This window comes from Taeniopygia guttata, chromosome 3 (assembly GCF_048771995.1).
Source record: "Taeniopygia guttata chromosome 3, bTaeGut7.mat, whole genome shotgun sequence".
Taxonomy (NCBI): domain Eukaryota; kingdom Metazoa; phylum Chordata; class Aves; order Passeriformes; family Estrildidae; genus Taeniopygia; species Taeniopygia guttata.
In genome coordinates, this window is record NC_133027.1 from 56,223,127 (window position 1) to 56,229,126 (window position 6,000).

Consider the following 6,000-nt stretch of genomic DNA (forward strand, 5'->3'; position numbering starts at 1 on the left):
CTGCCCAGAAGAGGCTCAACTCATCTGATATTTGACAGTAATAATGCCATTTCTCTGCCAGGTCACACCTTTACAACTGGTCCCAGGATCACAGTTACATTGGCTGTAGGAGATGATTTAGAAACCACTCTCTCAGGAAGGCCATGGCTGGGCAAGTGAATTTTGACCACTTTGTAACTTCAGTGGGATCAACAGTTCACAAACAGATTTGCCAACCATACTAAATCCAGCTGTGCTTGCAAATCACACAGAAAAGGCAGCTGAGTTAAAAAAGTAGCATGACTGTCTGTGGTGCCATATAGCTGAAATAAAAATGAGCTCTATGTCTGGCTCCACATTTTGATGGGGGCATGAGCCAAATTTAATTCCTTAAATGAAAATCCCCATGTTTTTCTCCCTCATTCTCTCTTTCAGTAACCTGTGCTCTTCTAAGCCAGCTCCAGAAAGGATATCCACATTAATTCAGGAGGATCTCTGAATACCTACAAGGTTTAGTTATAGGGTAAGATGGAGGCAAAACCTGAAAAGACCTATATGTAACTTGAAGGTTAATCTAGATTCATTTTACAGGTAATTGCAAACATAGGGATCTCAATACACTAAAGCTTTTTTCTTTTGTTTAAGTTGAATCTTTTGTGTTTCAGATTGTGTCCACTGCCTCTTGTCATGTCACTGGGTACCACTGAAAATAGCCTGACTGTCCTCTTTGCACCCTCCATTCAGGTATTTGTACACCTTGATAAAACCCACCCAAACTTGCTGAGGGTACACTCTGACTCATCTGATATATTGGACACTAGTGGAGGCAGAATAGACCTCTAGTGACTGTTCAGCAAAAGGCTTGTGCTTTTTCAGAATGCTGTTTGATGCATTTTATATATTGCTCTGATTTTTTTTTTTTTTTTTTTTTTTTTTTGTTAGTGGTAGATTACAAACCTGTAATTCTGTAGGCAGGATAAAAGTTTTCTTGTAGTCCTGCAGTTCAGATATGTCAGACTTTTTTGTATGAGCCACTTAACACAACACAGATGAAACCTTTGTCAGTCAACTGTAAGCATAAAAGACTCAATTTGATCAACCAAAAAATAAATTCCATGACAACTATGGGAACTAACAATCTTTCTGTCCTTCTCTGCATATCACATACAGGTCATACCACAGAATTGTCCCTCGAATCTCAGGAGTAACCAGCTCTCCCAGGGAGCAAGGAGGATTTATGGGGAATTGCTGAGAAAAAGCATTTTGAAAAAGAAAGCTCTGTTTGTTTTTCAGGCAAGCCAGTGAATGTAATTTCCATCTATTCAGCTGTGCTGCTTTGGACTTTTTTCCTCATTCCTACTTGTTGTCAGGGGAAAAGCTGATGGAATTTTGTGTAGCTACCAAAACTACATCTGTGTATTTCTATCATCTATTTCTATCATCTCTAGAATATTTGAAAGATATAGCCAACTGCCAAGAATGCAAAACACGATTCAGAAATGATAGTAAGTTTTAATTTCTCATTATTAATTTCTCCTTAATTTTAATTTTAGGCAAAAGGATGTCTTTTCTGCATCTGCAAACGCATTTTCATGAAGTAGAATATTCCAAAGAGGTTAGTTTGTAGCCCTCCTTTCCACTCTTCCCTAAGGGGAATTGTCTGCTTCTTTTCATCTCACTAGTTTACATTCTTTTTAACTTTTTGTTCAGGTTACAGATGCTGGATATTTCCCTAGCACCATTACGCATTATAAATGAGTCTTCAGTTACAAAGAGGAGGAAGATCAGAAAAAAAAGCACTGTCTGGATGCAGAAAATACCAGAATATTGAAAATTTTGTTCCTTTGTGTTTTTAAAAGCTTGACTGCAGACCCATGGGAAAGGTGAGTTCAAGCTGTTGCTTACTTTAATTCTTTCCACAGAATGAGAAATCTTGCCTCATTTCCTTTACTCAGTTATGAGTTATATCACATTTTATGTGGTATGCAATTCAATCTTATGAGTAGTACAAAGTTTTGGAAACAGTTTAGCTACATAGGCTGAGGAAATATAGGATATAAGGTCATATTTGTTTCAGTAAATTTTAATTTTTTTTCAGAAAATTTTAATTTGTGAACATTTCCAACAATTTTCAGGTGCTGTTTGGTGTATCAAACTTGCTCTTGGTGGTTTGGCAGCAAATAATTCCCTGTAATCTTGACTCCTAAAGGTAGTGTCGGACAGTGACAGCAAACAGGATGCTGTCTGATGGGAAGGGCAATAACAGGGAAGCAAGTTTCTAAAAGGACTAATAATGTTTTCTTAGGAAAATATGGGCTGTGGTGCACACAAGGATTGGTTAGTGACTTCTCCTTGTAGCTGACCTACAGTATTTGGTAGAAGAAGAATCCACCTAAGTTCCTGGGTTTTTTTGTGTGGTGTGTTACTGGTTGTGTCTGCTGTCTAACATGTTTCCCATGGCTCCTCCTCCTCCTCATTTTTCTTGCTCCAATGTGCATCTTTGTCTCTTCCCAGCCTCGTTCATGGTTTTGCCCATCATCTGTGTCTCAGTGTGATTTCTGTCCTATCCAGCTGTTGGCACTTTCCAGGAAAGAAGTCTCAAGTCCTTTCTCCAACTTGGCCCGTAGCACATGGCTCATGTGCCAACTACATTTCCTAAACCATTAATTTGGAATAAAGCCAATATGTGAACTAATTTCATGCTCATGCTTTGAAACTCTGATCACTGTCACCCATGCTTTCTTGGACCAGAAATCATACTGTTTCTGCAACTCAGGAATTTCAGAAAGCTAAGTGTAGAAGTAGTGAATTTAGTCATTAAAATCTCACAGTTTCTGACAAAGGAATAGAACGAGCTATGGGAAACCCAGAAATATGCATTTTTCCATCACAAAAAACTTTAACATATTATGATAACTTGCATGACATCATAACTGCTCTCTGAGGTACATATTTAATTTAATGTACTTGTATAAAGACCGTTAGACAGAAAATTTCAGTTGGTTTGAATGACTTGTGTTTGAGAACTTCTAAGTAGACACCATTGCACGAGAAATGCTGCAAAACTGTATGGGTTACAGATTTTAAGGTCTTCCTCACAAGCAAAATGCTTAAGAGAAACAATCCAGCAGAAATGCTGTCAGTGGTACTACCAACTGTTCTATCCATTATTAAAAGCAACCAAATATTACCAAAAAAGTGCATAAAAGCAATGTGAAATCTTTATATAGAAAAAAATTAGAATAAAATATTTGTATATCTCACATAATAAGCAGCATATATTTCAAAGCAGCTGGGAAAAATTGCTACCAGCTGTTAGTGCAATTAGGGAAATTTCCTTATTTCCCAGCTATGAATAACCTAATACAACCATGGGCATAATGGTGCAATATTACTTGACAAATTTGCTAATTGATTGCTGCAAAAAATGGCACCTTTTGAAACACAATTGAAACATGACATAAAATCAAAAGGAAGTCTGAATAATTCAGGAACTTTATGAAACTCACTGTAAAAGAGATGATATTTTTTCGTAGGAATTATTTTTCTATTTTTTATTTTCTATTACATGTCTCTCTACTGTGTTAATGCAGAATAATTTCACTGTAAAATAGCACTGAACAAAGTTTGTTCTGGCTGAAGCTTCTGCTTTATGAATCACTGAATCCACAGTCTACTTCTTGTCCAACCAAGCTGCACAGCTATTCTGGACAGCTATAGCATGGGATAATGACATATGGGACATGACACATCAGCGTCCTGTTTATGCTCAAGGTTTTTCCTGTGTGGCATCTTGGTTTGTGTACTGAGGTTTGAGGTTAAACTGAAGAAAACTGTGATTTCCTCCTTGTCTCTTATAGTCCATATTCTTTTTAACTGCTCAGTGTCCTTTTTGAGCTACTGTCAGCTTGTACTTGTTACTTTGAATGCAAATGAGGTGTTCCATGGGTATTGGTGTTTATATGGCCACGGGGGCTTGGCTGCACAGTAGCTGTGGTGATGCCCTAATGGCCAAGTGGAGGAGAGAAAATAAAGAATGGCATAATTGCTTCTTCAGATATTAATTCTGAATGGTTTCACATGTAGCTACTTATGGGTTTGGCCAGCTCAGGCCACGGAGCACAAAGATTGTGTGTAGATGTGGAATGACCATCAGTGGCAGTGAAACTTCCAGTAACGTGGTCTTTAGTCATCCTGAAGCCTGTAGAGAGTGCACAAAGGGCTTCAGAAAGCTCTCGTGGAGCAGAAAACTTCCTTCAACTTGAAAAACAGTGTGACTGCCATTGGTGAAACCTCCAGTCCTCAATTGCCAGTAGCTAAACAGCTTGACAAACAGTGATCCACATGGCTTTCAGAGGTGGTTGTCGGAGGCAGAAACAGAGTAGAGCTCATGTAAGTCTGGCAAATACATACTGATTATACATTTTTGTTGGTTTTTTAGTACAAGAAAGAGACTCCAAAATGTAAGGAAGCCCTGTAATTCCATATAGGTGTGAGGTGATTTCATTTTGGCGCAAAAGCAAAGGAAGACTCTTATATCATATGGAAAATTCAATCACTATATGCCTACCTACTTTAATCTCTTCACAAACAACAAGAGATTTAAAATTTTTTTCTTGCTTAGCAGAGCAAACCCAGAAACTAAGAGGAGGTTAACTACTCTTTCTAGTACTCCTAAGAGTGATAATAGTGATGAACACCAGAGAAAGAAAAAGAAGAAAAAGAGTAGTTTATAATATAGAAAAATGTTAGCACCAAATAATTATAATGATACATAAATTTGCTAGCTGTAGATTCAGTTGGAAATCAGAAGAAAGATTTTCACCAGTAGGCCTCTGGAACATCTATTCTATGGAAATTGCAAGGGATGAACAAAAATACTTTAAAGTAAAGAGCTTGGTCAACCTCCGAATCAGCCTGAATTACAGTTACCCATGATAGCTGGCAGTTGCCTCAATGACTCACTTTGGCCTGTTATTTGCCTCAGTGAATAATGATTAAGTGAAAGAAAAAAAGCATTTTTACTTTAGAAAGGTCATTGCTGTTTGATTGAGATAGTGATTAATGATGTTTAAAAGAGATTAATTAACACCTCAAGTCTTTGCCAACCAGTAACCTGAGAAACTTGCCTGGGTTTACTGCATTTTAAATAAAAAGCATCTGTGTGGCCAGGATTTGTATGAGCACTGCTTGTGTTCATTTCATCAGTCCTAACTCATGCTCTACTTTGGTTGCTTGTGAATCATATTCCTGAACATGTGGATAGGAAAACTGTATTCCCTACTTGCTTTACTTCCAGCTGTGTTTGTGAGGTTGGGAAGAATGACAGGAGATGTCATACTGGCTAGAAAATGTCTGTACAAAGTGCTTTTGACTAGCTAGGAGGAAAAGGGCATGGACAGAGTTGGTCAGAGAAAACTTAATAAAACTTATTTCAGTTTTTGTGGTTTTTTTAGTGCTGGCTTTTTTTTCTTTTCTTTTCCTTTTTTTTTTTTTTTTTAATGAATTAGTCAGATCCATGAAATTAAATAATTTTGCAGAGTCTGAATTTGCTTTCAGTGGTGTCCCAATACAGTCGTGTCAGCCAAACAATTTTCAGAACAAGGTTAGATGCCAGCACATCATCTCCATGACTTTTTCTTTCAGGCTTCTCCAGAGCTGACAAACAACCTGAAGTCACTGAATCCCAGCTGACAGCCATATTGCTCCATGGCCTGCTGAGGTGACAAAATCCAGAGCTGGAGCAGCTTGCAGTAATAAACTTGATGCCAGATTTTGTACAACTTGAGTGAGCGTCTTAATAACCAGCCTACTACTTGTTTTGTTGTTTTCCTGTCTGATGTGTCTCCACATCTGAAAGATGGCTCTGACCTAGTGCAGAATGTGAGAAGTTTTGAAGTCCTAAAAATTCCCTGAGGGCAGGAAATTTTTTCCAGTGCAGCATTTCTGCCATAACTCTCCTCTTCAGCACATCCAAAACTCATGCTGTTGTCCTTGCTTGCTTTGCCAAAATCCTATTCC